This window comes from Dendrobates tinctorius, unplaced genomic scaffold (genome assembly GCF_039654945.1).
Source record: "Dendrobates tinctorius isolate UK_male_01 unplaced genomic scaffold, ASM3965494v1 ptg000254l, whole genome shotgun sequence".
NCBI lineage: Eukaryota > Metazoa > Chordata > Amphibia > Anura > Dendrobatidae > Dendrobates > Dendrobates tinctorius.
The window spans coordinates 1,699,723-1,713,130 of record NW_027361921.1 but is presented as its reverse complement, the minus strand read 5'-3'; the positions used below and the strand labels follow the sequence as shown (position 1 = coordinate 1,713,130).

Genomic DNA, 13,408 nt, shown 5'->3' with positions numbered 1-13,408 from the left:
TTACAATATATCACATCTTTTTGTGATGTAGACAAGTTGGTCAAAGAGCCTGTTTAGTAAACAGAAAATCTTGATTTCGAACGTCAGCAGTGCTTTCCTTTCTTCATGTCAGTTTGGGGCTGTTAGCCGAAAAAGAAGACTTTCACTTCTGTTTGACATCAAACATGTCTTTCCCAAAGCACTAATAAAGTGTAATTGAGAGAAAAAAACTTTCTGCTTTTGAAATGCTCTAAAAGGAATTAGATGAAATAAGTTTCTTTAGAGAATATAGGATGGCTTCAAGCATTACAAATTAAAACCAGTGGAATTTGAGTAAAAAAAAATTTTGCTTTTGAAATGCTCTAAAAGGAATCAGATGAAATAACTTTCTTTAGAGAATATAGGATGGGCTCAAGCATTACAAATTAAAACCAGTGGAATTACACATTAGATGCTACAAATTTTCATAGCAGTTTTCGGAAAAAGCAGAATAATAAATATTCACCAACAGAACATGTGGTTCTGTGGCTTAGTTGGTTAAAGCGTCTGCCTTGTAAACAGGAGATCCTGAGTTCAACTCTCAGCAGTACCTTGTTTTTGTCTTCTCAAGAATAAGCTTCCTATCTTAAAGCAGTTGTTTTACCTGTGTGCAAACTCAAATTTGCCATTGTTCCAGCCCTACTGATAGTGCAATTGTGAGATTAAGAATCTCATCTAAATGCTGAAAAGGAAGTAAGATTGCTTCAAGCTTGACAACTTAACCAATGGATTTTATTTTGAAATGCCTCCACTTTCCGCACCTGACTCTCTAAGCAGTCTTTCCAATATATCACATCTTTTTGTGATGTAGACAAGTTGGTCAAAGAGCCTGTTTAGTAAACAGAAAATCTTGATTTCGAATGTCAGCAGTCCTTTCCTTTCTTCATGTCAGTTTGGGGCTGTTAGCCGAAAAAGAGGACTTTCACTTTTGTTTGACATCAAACATGTCTTTCCCAAAGCACTAATAAAGTGTAATTGAGAGAAAAAAAACTTTCTGCTTTTGAAATGCTCTAAAAGGAATTAGATGAAATAAGTTTCTTTAGAGAATATAGGATGGCTTCAAGCATTACAAATTAAAACCAGTGGAATTTGAGTAAAAAAAAAAATTTTGCTTTTGAAATGCTCTAAAAGGAATCAGATAAAATAACTTTCTTTAGAGAATATAGGATGGGCTCAAGCATTACAAATTAAAACCAGTGGAATTACACATTAGATGCTACAAATTTTCATAGCAGTTTTCAGAAAAAGCAGAATAATAAATATTCACACATGAAAATTGGGGTGCTGTGGCTTAGTTGGTTAAAGTGCCTGTCTTGTAAACAGGAGATCCTGAGTTCAACTCTCAGCAGTACCTTGTTTTCATCTTCTCAAGAATAAGCTTCCTATCTTAAAGCAGGTCTTTTACCTGTGTGCAAATTCAAATTTGCCATTGTTCCAGCCCTACTGATAGTGCAATTGTGAGATTAAGAATCTCATCTAAATGCTGAAAAGGAAGTAAGATTGCTTCAAGCTTGACAACTTAACCAACTTAACCAAGATGCTACATCTTCTCAAGAATAAGCTTCCTATCTTAAAGCAGGTGTGTTTTACCTGTGTGCAAACTCAAATTTGCCATTGTTCCAGCCCTACTGATAGTGCAATTGTGAGATTAAGAATCTCATCTAAATGCTGAAAAGGAAGTAAGATTGCTTCAAGCTTGACAACTTAACCAATGGATTTTATTTTGAAATGCCTCCACTTTCCGCACCTGACTCTCTAAGCAGTCTTTCCAATATATCACATCTTTTTGTGATGTAGACAAGTTGGTCAAAGAGCCTGTTTAGTAAACAGAAAATCTTGATTTCGAATGTCAGCAGTGCTTTCCTTTCTTCATGTCAGTTTGGGGCTGTTAGCCGAAAAAGAGGACTTTCACTTTTGTTTGACATCAAACATGTCTTTCCCAAAGCACTAATAAAGTGTAATTGAGAGAAAAAAAACTTTCTGCTTTTGAAATGCTCTAAAAGGAATTAGATGAAATAAGTTTCTTTAGAGAATATAGGATGGCTTCAAGCATTACAAATTAAAACCAGTGGAATTTGAGTAAAAAAAAAAATTTTGCTTTTGAAATGCTCTAAAAGGAATCAGATGAAATAACTTTCTTTAGAGAATATAGGATGGGCATTACAAATTAAAACCAGTGGAATTACACATTAGATGCTACAAATTTTCATAGCAGTTTTCAGAAAAAGCAGAATAATAAATATTCACACATGAAAATTGGGGTGCTGTGGCTTAGTTGGTTAAAGTGCCTGTCTTGTAAACAGGAGATCCTGAGTTCAACTCTCAGCAGTACCTTGTTTTCATCTTCTCAAGAATAAGCTTCCTATCTTAAAGCAGGTCTTTTACCTGTGTGCAAATTCAAATTTGCCATTGTTCCAGCCCTACTGATAGTGCAATTGTGAGATTAAGAATCTCATCTAAATGCTGAAAAGGAAGTAAGATTGCTTCAAGCTTGACAACTTAACCAACTTAACCAAGATGCTACATCTTCTCAAGAATAAGCTTCCTATCTTAAAGCAGGTGTGTTTTACCTGTGTGCAAACTCAAATTTGCCATTGTTCCAGCCCTACTGATAGTGCAATTGTGAGATTAAGAATCTCATCTAAATGCTGAAAAGGAAGTAAGATTGCTTCAAGCTTGACAACTTAACCAATGGATTTTATTTTGAAATTCCTCCACTTTCCGCACCTGACTCTCTAAGCAGTCTTTCCAATATATCACATCTTTTTGTGATGTAGACAAGTTGGTCAAAGAGCCTGTTTAGTAAACAGAAAATCTTGATTTCGAATGTCAGCAGTGCTTTCCTTTCTTCATGTCAGTTTGGGGCTGTTAGCCGAAAAAGAGGACTTTCACTTTTGTTTGACATCAAACATGTCTTTCCCAAAGCACTAATAAAGTGTAATTGAGAGAAAAAAAACTTTCTGCTTTTGAAATGCTCTAAAAGGAATTAGATGAAATAAGTTTCTTTAGAGAATATAGGATGGCTTCAAGCATTACAAATTAAAACCAGTGGAATTTGAGTAAAAAAAAAAATTTTGCTTTTGAAATGCTCTAAAAGGAATCAGATGAAATAACTTTCTTTAGAGAATATAGGATGGGCTCAAGCATTACAAATTAAAACCAGTGGAATTACACATTAGATGCTACAAATTTTCATAGCAGTTTTCAGAAAAAGCAGAATAATAAATATTCACACATGAAAATTGGGGTGCTGTGGCTTAGTTGGTTAAAGTGCCTGTCTTGTAAACAGGAGATCCTGAGTTCAACTCTCAGCAGTACCTTGTTTTCATCTTCTCAAGAATAAGCTTCCTATCTTAAAGCAGGTCTTTTACCTGTGTGCAAATTCAAATTTGCCATTGTTCCAGCCCTACTGATAGTGCAATTGTGAGATTAAGAATCTCATCTAAATGCTGAAAAGGAAGTAAGATTGCTTCAAGCTTGACAACTTAACCAACTTAACCAAGATGCTACATCTTCTCAAGAATAAGCTTCCTATCTTAAAGCAGGTGTGTTTTACCTGTGTGCAAACTCAAATTTGCCATTGTTCCAGCCCTACTGATAGTGCAATTGTGAGATTAAGAATCTCATCTAAATGCTGAAAAGGAAGTAAGATTGCTTCAAGCTTGACAACTTAACCAACTTAACCAAGATGCTACATCTTCTCAAGAATAAGCTTCCTATCTTAAAGCAGGTGTGTTTTACCTGTGTGCAAACTCAAATTTGCCATTGTTCCAGCCCTACTGATAGTGCAATTGTGAGATTAAGAATCTCATCTAAATGCTGAAAAGGAAGTAAGATTGCTTCAAGCTTGACAACTTAACCAATGGATTTTATTTTGAAATGCCTCCACTTTCCGCACCTGACTCTCTAAGCAGTCTTTCCAATATATCACATCTTTTTGTGATGTAGACAAGTTGGTCAAAGAGCCTGTTTAGTAAACAGAAAATCTTGATTTCGAATGTCAGCAGTGCTTTCCTTTCTTCATGTCAGTTTGGGGCTGTTAGCCGAAAAAGAGGACTTTCACTTTTGTTTGACATCAAACATGTCTTTCCCAAAGCACTAATAAAGTGTAATTGAGAGAAAAAAAACTTTCTGCTTTTGAAATGCTCTAAAAGGAATTAGATGAAATAAGTTTCTTTAGAGAATATAGGATGGCTTCAAGCATTACAAATTAAAACCAGTGGAATTTGAGTAAAAAAAAAAATTTTGCTTTTGAAATGCTCTAAAAGGAATCAGATGAAATAACTTTCTTTAGAGAATATAGGATGGGCTCAAGCATTACAAATTAAAACCAGTGGAATTACACATTAGATGCTACAAATTTTCATAGCAGTTTTCGAAAAAAGCAGAATAATAAATATTCATCTATGGAACATGTGGTGCTGTGGCTTAGTTGGTTAAAGCACCTGTCTTGTAAACTGGAGATCCTGAGTTCAACTCTCAGCAGTACCTTGTTTTTGTCTTCTCAAGAATAAGCTTCCTATCTTAAAGCAGGTGTTTTACCTGTGTGCAAACTCAAATTTGCCATTGTTCCAGCCCTACTGATAGTGCAATTGTGAGATTAAGAATCTCATCTAAATGCTGAAAAGGAAGTAAGATTGCTTCAAGCTTGACAACTTAACCAATGGATTTTATTTTGAAATTCCTCCACTTTCCGCACCTGACTCTCTAAGCAGTCTTTACAATATATCACATCTTTTTGTGATGTAGACAAGTTGGTCAAAGAGCCTGTTTAGTAAACAGAAAATCTTGATTTCGAACGTCAGCAGTGCTTTCCTTTCTTCATGTCAGTTTGGGGCTGTTAGCCGAAAAAGAAGACTTTCACTTCTGTTTGACATCAAACATGTCTTTCCCAAAGCACTAATAAAGTGTAATTGAGAGAAAAAAACTTTCTGCTTTTGAAATGCTCTAAAAGGAATTAGATGAAATAAGTTTCTTTAGAGAATATAGGATGGCTTCAAGCATTACAAATTAAAACCAGTGGAATTTGAGTAAAAAAAAATTTTGCTTTTGAAATGCTCTAAAAGGAATCAGATGAAATAACTTTCTTTAGAGAATATAGGATGGGCTCAAGCATTACAAATTAAAACCAGTGGAATTACACATTAGATGCTACAAATTTTCATAGCAGTTTTCGGAAAAAGCAGAATAATAAATATTCACCAACAGAACATGTGGTTCTGTGGCTTAGTTGGTTAAAGCGCCTGCCTTGTAAACAGGAGATCCTGAGTTCAACTCTCAGCAGTACCTTGTTTTTGTCTTCTCAAGAATAAGCTTCCTATCTTAAAGCAGTTGTTTTACCTGTGTGCAAACTCAAATTTGCCATTGTTCCAGCCCTACTGATAGTGCAATTGTGAGATTAAGAATCTCATCTAAATGCTGAAAAGGAAGTAAAATTGCTTCAAGTTTGACAACTTAACCAATGGATTTTATTTTGAAATGCCTCCACTTTCCGCACCTGACTCTCTAAGCAGTCTTTCCAATATATCACATCTTTTTGTGATGTAGACAAGTTGGTCAAAGAGCCTGTTTAGTAAACAGAAAATCTTGATTTCGAATGTCAGCAGTGCTTTCCTTTCTTCATGTCAGTTTGGGGCTGTTAGCCGAAAAAGAGGACTTTCACTTTTGTTTGACATCAAACATGTCTTTCCCAAAGCACTAATAAAGTGTAATTGAGAGAAAAAAAAATTTCTGCTTTTGAAATGCTCTAAAAGGAATTAGATGAAATAAGTTTCTTTAGAGAATATAGGATGGCTTCAAGCATTACAAATTAAAACCAGTGGAATTTGAGTAAAAAAAAAAATTTTGCTTTTGAAATGCTCTAAAAGGAATCAGATGAAATAACTTTCTTTAGAGAATATAGGATGGGCTCAAGCATTACAAATTAAAACCAGTGGAATTACACATTAGATGCTACAAATTTTCATAGCAGTTTTCGAAAAAAGCAGAATAATAAATATTCATCTATGGAACATGTGGTGCTGTGGCTTAGTTGGTTAAAGCACCTGTCTTGTAAACTGGAGATCCTGAGTTCAACTCTCAGCAGTACCTTGTTTTTGTCTTCTCAAGAATAAGCTTCCTATCTTAAAGCAGGTGTTTTACCTGTGTGCAAACTCAAATTTGCCATTGTTCCAGCCCTACTGATAGTGCAATTGTGAGATTAAGAATCTCATCTAAATGCTGAAAAGGAAGTAAGATTGCTTCAAGCTTGACAACTTAACCAATGGATTTTATTTTGAAATTCCTCCACTTTCCGCACCTGACTCTCTAAGCAGTCTTTACAATATATCACATCTTTTTGTGATGTAGACAAGTTGGTCAAAGAGCCTGTTTAGTAAACAGAAAATCTTGATTTCGAACGTCAGCAGTGCTTTCCTTTCTTCATGTCAGTTTGGGGCTGTTAGCCGAAAAAGAAGACTTTCACTTCTGTTTGACATCAAACATGTCTTTCCCAAAGCACTAATAAAGTGTAATTGAGAGAAAAAAACTTTCTGCTTTTGAAATGCTCTAAAAGGAATTAGATGAAATAAGTTTCTTTAGAGAATATAGGATGGCTTCAAGCATTACAAATTAAAACCAGTGGAATTTGAGTAAAAAAAAATTTTGCTTTTGAAATGCTCTAAAAGGAATCAGATGAAATAACTTTCTTTAGAGAATATAGGATGGGCTCAAGCATTACAAATTAAAACCAGTGGAATTACACATTAGATGCTACAAATTTTCATAGCAGTTTTCGGAAAAAGCAGAATAATAAATATTCACCAACAGAACATGTGGTTCTGTGGCTTAGTTGGTTAAAGCGCCTGCCTTGTAAACAGGAGATCCTGAGTTCAACTCTCAGCAGTACCTTGTTTTTGTCTTCTCAAGAATAAGCTTCCTATCTTAAAGCAGGTGTGTTTTACCTGTGTGCAAACTCAAATTTGCCATTGTTCCAGCCCTACTGATAGTGCAATTGTGAGATTAAGAATCTCATCTAAATGCTGAAAAGGAAGTAAGATTGCTTCAAGCTTGACAACTTAACCAATGGATTTTATTTTGAAATGCCTCCACTTTCCGCACCTGACTCTCTAAGCAGTCTTTCCAATATATCACATCTTTTTGTGATGTAGACAAGTTGGTCAAAGAGCCTGTTTAGTAAACAGAAAATCTTGATTTCGAATGTCAGCAGTGCTTTCCTTTCTTCATGTCAGTTTGGGGCTGTTAGCCGAAAAAGAGGACTTTCACTTTTGTTTGACATCAAACATGTCTTTCCCAAAGCACTAATAAAGTGTAATTGAGAGAAAAAAAACTTTCTGCTTTTGAAATGCTCTAAAAGGAATTAGATGAAATAAGTTTCTTTAGAGAATATAGGATGGCTTCAAGCATTACAAATTAAAACCAGTGGAATTTGAGTAAAAAAAAAAATTTTGCTTTTGAAATGCTCTAAAAGGAATCAGATGAAATAACTTTCTTTAGAGAATATAGGATGGGCATTACAAATTAAAACCAGTGGAATTACACATTAGATGCTACAAATTTTCATAGCAGTTTTCAGAAAAAGCAGAATAATAAATATTCACACATGAAAATTGGGGTGCTGTGGCTTAGTTGGTTAAAGTGCCTGTCTTGTAAACAGGAGATCCTGAGTTCAACTCTCAGCAGTACCTTGTTTTCATCTTCTCAAGAATAAGCTTCCTATCTTAAAGCAGGTCTTTTACCTGTGTGCAAATTCAAATTTGCCATTGTTCCAGCCCTACTGATAGTGCAATTGTGAGATTAAGAATCTCATCTAAATGCTGAAAAGGAAGTAAGATTGCTTCAAGCTTGACAACTTAACCAACTTAACCAAGATGCTACATCTTCTCAAGAATAAGCTTCCTATCTTAAAGCAGGTGTGTTTTACCTGTGTGCAAACTCAAATTTGCCATTGTTCCAGCCCTACTGATAGTGCAATTGTGAGATTAAGAATCTCATCTAAATGCTGAAAAGGAAGTAAGATTGCTTCAAGCTTGACAACTTAACCAATGGATTTTATTTTGAAATTCCTCCACTTTCCGCACCTGACTCTCTAAGCAGTCTTTCCAATATATCACATCTTTTTGTGATGTAGACAAGTTGGTCAAAGAGCCTGTTTAGTAAACAGAAAATCTTGATTTCGAATGTCAGCAGTGCTTTCCTTTCTTCATGTCAGTTTGGGGCTGTTAGCCGAAAAAGAGGACTTTCACTTTTGTTTGACATCAAACATGTCTTTCCCAAAGCACTAATAAAGTGTAATTGAGAGAAAAAAAACTTTCTGCTTTTGAAATGCTCTAAAAGGAATTAGATGAAATAAGTTTCTTTAGAGAATATAGGATGGCTTCAAGCATTACAAATTAAAACCAGTGGAATTTGAGTAAAAAAAAAATTTTGCTTTTGAAATGCTCTAAAAGGAATCAGATGAAATAACTTTCTTTAGAGAATATAGGATGGGCTCAAGCATTACAAATTAAAACCAGTGGAATTACACATTAGATGCTACAAATTTTCATAGCAGTTTTCAGAAAAAGCAGAATAATAAATATTCACACATGAAAATTGGGGTGCTGTGGCTTAGTTGGTTAAAGTGCCTGTCTTGTAAACAGGAGATCCTGAGTTCAACTCTCAGCAGTACCTTGTTTTCATCTTCTCAAGAATAAGCTTCCTATCTTAAAGCAGGTCTTTTACCTGTGTGCAAATTCAAATTTGCCATTGTTCCAGCCCTACTGATAGTGCAATTGTGAGATTAAGAATCTCATCTAAATGCTGAAAAGGAAGTAAGATTGCTTCAAGCTTGACAACTTAACCAACTTAACCAAGATGCTACATCTTCTCAAGAATAAGCTTCCTATCTTAAAGCAGGTGTGTTTTACCTGTGTGCAAACTCAAATTTGCCATTGTTCCAGCCCTACTGATAGTGCAATTGTGAGATTAAGAATCTCATCTAAATGCTGAAAAGGAAGTAAGATTGCTTCAAGCTTGACAACTTAACCAACTTAACCAAGATGCTACATCTTCTCAAGAATAAGCTTCCTATCTTAAAGCAGGTGTGTTTTACCTGTGTGCAAACTCAAATTTGCCATTGTTCCAGCCCTACTGATAGTGCAATTGTGAGATTAAGAATCTCATCTAAATGCTGAAAAGGAAGTAAGATTGCTTCAAGCTTGACAACTTAACCAATGGATTTTATTTTGAAATGCCTCCACTTTCCGCACCTGACTCTCTAAGCAGTCTTTCCAATATATCACATCTTTTTGTGATGTAGACAAGTTGGTCAAAGAGCCTGTTTAGTAAACAGAAAATCTTGATTTCGAATGTCAGCAGTGCTTTCCTTTCTTCATGTCAGTTTGGGGCTGTTAGCCGAAAAAGAGGACTTTCACTTTTGTTTGACATCAAACATGTCTTTCCCAAAGCACTAATAAAGTGTAATTGAGAGAAAAAAAACTTTCTGCTTTTGAAATGCTCTAAAAGGAATTAGATGAAATAAGTTTCTTTAGAGAATATAGGATGGCTTCAAGCATTACAAATTAAAACCAGTGGAATTTGAGTAAAAAAAAAAATTTTGCTTTTGAAATGCTCTAAAAGGAATCAGATGAAATAACTTTCTTTAGAGAATATAGGATGGGCTCAAGCATTACAAATTAAAACCAGTGGAATTACACATTAGATGCTACAAATTTTCATAGCAGTTTTCGGAAAAAGCAGAATAATAAATATTCACCAACAGAACATGTGGTTCTGTGGCTTAGTTGGTTAAAGCGAGTGTCTTGTAAACAGGAGATCCTGAGTTCAACTCTCAGCAGTACCTTGTTTTTGTCTTCTCAGGAATAAGCTTCCTATCTTAAAGCAGTTGTTTTACCTGTGTGCAAACTCAAATTTGCCATTGTTCCAGCCCTACTGATAGTGCAATTGTGAGATTAAGAATCTCATCTAAATGCTGAAAAGGAAGTAAGATTGCTTCAAGCTTGACAACTTAACCAATGGATTTTATTTTGAAATGCCTCCACTTTCCGCACCTGACTCTCTAAGCAGTCTTTCCAATATATCACATCTTTTTGTGATGTAGACAAGTTGGTCAAAGAGCCTGTTTAGTAAACAGAAAATCTTGATTTCGAATGTCAGCAGTGCTTTCCTTTCTTCATGTCAGTTTGGGGCTGTTAGCCGAAAAAGAGGACTTTCACTTTTGTTTGACATCAAACATGTCTTTCCCAAAGCACTAATAAAGTGTAATTGAGAGAAAAAAAACTTTCTGCTTTTGAAATGCTCTAAAAAGAATTAGATGAAATAAGTTTCTTTAGAGAATATAGGATGGCTTCAAGCATTACAAATTAAAACCAGTGGAATTTGAGTAAAAAAAAAAATTTTGCTTTTGAAATGCTCTAAAAGGAATCAGATAAAATAACTTTCTTTAGAGAATATAGGATGGGCTCAAGCATTACAAATTAAAACCAGTGGAATTACACATTAGATGCTACAAATTTTCAAAGCAGTTTTCAGAAAAAGCAGAATAATAAATATTCACACATGAAAATTGGGGTGCTGTGGCTTAGTTGGTTAAAGTGCCTGTCTTGTAAACAGGAGATCCTGAGTTCAACTCTCAGCAGTACCTTGTTTTCATCTTCTCAAGAATAAGCTTCCTATCTTAAAGCAGGTCTTTTACCTGTGTGCAAATTCAAATTTGCCATTGTTCCAGCCCTACTGATAGTGCAATTGTGAGATTAAGAATCTCATCTAAATGCTGAAAAGGAAGTAAGATTGCTTCAAGCTTGACAACTTAACCAACTTAACCAAGATGCTACATCTTCTCAAGAATAAGCTTCCTATCTTAAAGCAGGTGTGTTTTACCTGTGTGCAAACTCAAATTTGCCATTGTTCCAGCCCTACTGATAGTGCAATTGTGAGATTAAGAATCTCATCTAAATGCTGAAAAGGAAGTAAGATTGCTTCAAGCTTGACAACTTAACCAACTTAACCAAGATGCTACATCTTCTCAAGAATAAGCTTCCTATCTTAAAGCAGGTGTGTTTTACCTGTGTGCAAACTCAAATTTGCCATTGTTCCAGCCCTACTGATAGTGCAATTGTGAGATTAAGAATCTCATCTAAATGCTGAAAAGGAAGTAAGATTGCTTCAAGCTTGACAACTTAACCAATGGATTTTATTTTGAAATGCCTCCACTTTCCGCACCTGACTCTCTAAGCAGTCTTTCCAATATATCACATCTTTTTGTGATGTAGACAAGTTGGTCAAAGAGCCTGTTTAGTAAACAGAAAATCTTGATTTCGAATGTCAGCAGTGCTTTCCTTTCTTCATGTCAGTTTGGGGCTGTTAGCCGAAAAAGAGGACTTTCACTTTTGTTTGACATCAAACATGTCTTTCCCAAAGCACTAATAAAGTGTAATTGAGAGAAAAAAAACTTTCTGCTTTTGAAATGCTCTAAAAGGAATTAGATGAAATAAGTTTCTTTAGAGAATATAGGATGGCTTCAAGCATTACAAATTAAAACAAGTGGAATTTGAGTAAAAAAAAAAATTTTGCTTTTGAAATGCTCTAAAAGGAATCAGATAAAATAACTTTCTTTAGAGAATATAGGATGGGCTCAAGCATTACAAATTAAAACTAGTGGAATTACACATTAGATGCTACAAATTTTCAAAGCAGTTTTCAGAAAAAGCAGAATAATAAATATTCACACATGAAAATTGGGGTGCTGTGGCTTAGTTGGTTAAAGTGCCTGTCTTGTAAACAGGAGATCCTGAGTTCAACTCTCAGCAGTACCTTGTTTTCATCTTCTCAAGAATAAGCTTCCTATATTAAAGCAGGTCTTTTACCTGTGTGCAAATTCAAATTTGCCATTGTTCCAGCCCTACTGATAGTGCAATTGTGAGATTAAGAATCTCATCTAAATGCTGAAAAGGAAGTAAGATTGCTTCAAGCTTGACAACTTAACCAACTTAACCAAGATGCTACATCTTCTCAAGAATAAGCTTCCTATCTTAAAGCAGGTGTGTTTTACCTGTGTGCAAACTCAAATTTGCCATTGTTCCAGCCCTACTGATAGTGCAATTGTGAGATTAAGAATCTCATCTAAATGCTGAAAAGGAAGTAAGATTGCTTCAAGCTTGACAACTTAACCAATGGATTTTATTTTGAAATGCCTCCACTTTCCGCACCTGACTCTCTAAGCAGTCTTTCCAATATATCACATCTTTTTGTGATGTAGACAAGTTGGTCAAAGAGCCTGTTTAGTAAACAGAAAATCTTGATTTCGAATGTCAGCAGTGCTTTCCTTTCTTCATGTCAGTTTGGGGCTGTTAGCCGAAAAAGAGGACTTTCACTTTTGTTTGACATCAAACATGTCTTTCCCAAAGCACTAATAAAGTGTAATTGAGAGAAAAAAAACTTTCTGCTTTTGAAATGCTCTAAAAGGAATTAGATGAAATAAGTTTCTTTAGAGAATATAGGATGGCTTCAAGCATTACAAATTAAAACCAGTGGAATTTGAGTAAAAAAAAAAATTTTGCTTTTGAAATGCTCTAAAAGGAATCAGATGAAATAACTTTCTTTAGAGAATATAGGATGGGCTCAAGCATTACAAATTAAAACCAGTGGAATTACACATTAGATGCTACAAATTTTCATAGCAGTTTTCGGAAAAAGCAGAATAATAAATATTCACCAACAGAACATGTGGTTCTGTGGCTTAGTTGGTTAAAGCGAGTGTCTTGTAAACAGGAGATCCTGAGTTCAACTCTCAGCAGTACCTTGTTTTTGTCTTCTCAGGAATAAGCTTCCTATCTTAAAGCAGTTGTTTTACCTGTGTGCAAACTCAAATTTGCCATTGTTCCAGCCCTACTGATAGTGCAATTGTGAGATTAAGAATCTCATCTAAATGCTGAAAAGGAAGTAAGATTGCTTCAAGCTTGACAACTTAACCAATGGATTTTATTTTGAAATGCCTCCACTTTCCGCACCTGACTCTCTAAGCAGTCTTTCCAATATATCACATCTTTTTGTGATGTAGACAAGTTGGTCAAAGAGCCTGTTTAGTAAACAGAAAATCTTGATTTCGAATGTCAGCAGTGCTTTCCTTTCTTCATGTCAGTTTGGGGCTGTTAGCCGAAAAAGAGGACTTTCACTTTTGTTTGACATCAAACATGTCTTTCCCAAAGCACTAATAAAGTGTAATTGAGAGAAAAAAAACTTTCTGCTTTTGAAATGCTCTAAAAGGAATTAGATGAAATAAGTTTCTTTAGAGAATATAGGATGGCTTCAAGCATTACAAATTAAAACCAGTGGAATTTGAGTAAAAAAAAAAATTTTGCTTTTGAAATGCTCTAAAAGGAATCAGATAAAA

The 13,408-nt window shown here is 34.9% G+C and overlaps 7 non-coding genes across 7 annotated transcripts; all 7 read left to right on the top strand.

The window, feature by feature from the left end:
- Positions 1–1,298: 1,298 nt before the first annotated feature.
- Positions 1,299–1,372, top strand: TRNAT-UGU (transfer RNA threonine (anticodon UGU)). Its single transcript has one exon. It is a non-coding gene; the product is annotated as a tRNA-Thr (tRNA).
- Positions 1,373–2,278: 906 nt separating this feature from the next.
- Positions 2,279–2,352, top strand: TRNAT-UGU (transfer RNA threonine (anticodon UGU)). The gene has a single exon. It is a non-coding gene; the product is annotated as a tRNA-Thr (tRNA).
- A 912-nt stretch (positions 2,353–3,264) lies between these two features.
- On the top strand, positions 3,265–3,338 carry TRNAT-UGU (transfer RNA threonine (anticodon UGU)). The gene has a single exon. It is a non-coding gene; the product is annotated as a tRNA-Thr (tRNA).
- Positions 3,339–7,629: 4,291 nt separating this feature from the next.
- Positions 7,630–7,703, top strand: TRNAT-UGU (transfer RNA threonine (anticodon UGU)). Its single transcript has one exon. It is a non-coding gene; the product is annotated as a tRNA-Thr (tRNA).
- Positions 7,704–8,614: 911 nt separating this feature from the next.
- TRNAT-UGU (transfer RNA threonine (anticodon UGU)) lies at positions 8,615–8,688 on the top strand. Its single transcript has one exon. It is a non-coding gene; the product is annotated as a tRNA-Thr (tRNA).
- Positions 8,689–10,586: 1,898 nt separating this feature from the next.
- On the top strand, positions 10,587–10,660 carry TRNAT-UGU (transfer RNA threonine (anticodon UGU)). The gene has a single exon. It is a non-coding gene; the product is annotated as a tRNA-Thr (tRNA).
- A 1,097-nt stretch (positions 10,661–11,757) lies between these two features.
- Positions 11,758–11,831, top strand: TRNAT-UGU (transfer RNA threonine (anticodon UGU)). Its single transcript has one exon. It is a non-coding gene; the product is annotated as a tRNA-Thr (tRNA).
- Positions 11,832–13,408: the final 1,577 nt, after the last annotated feature.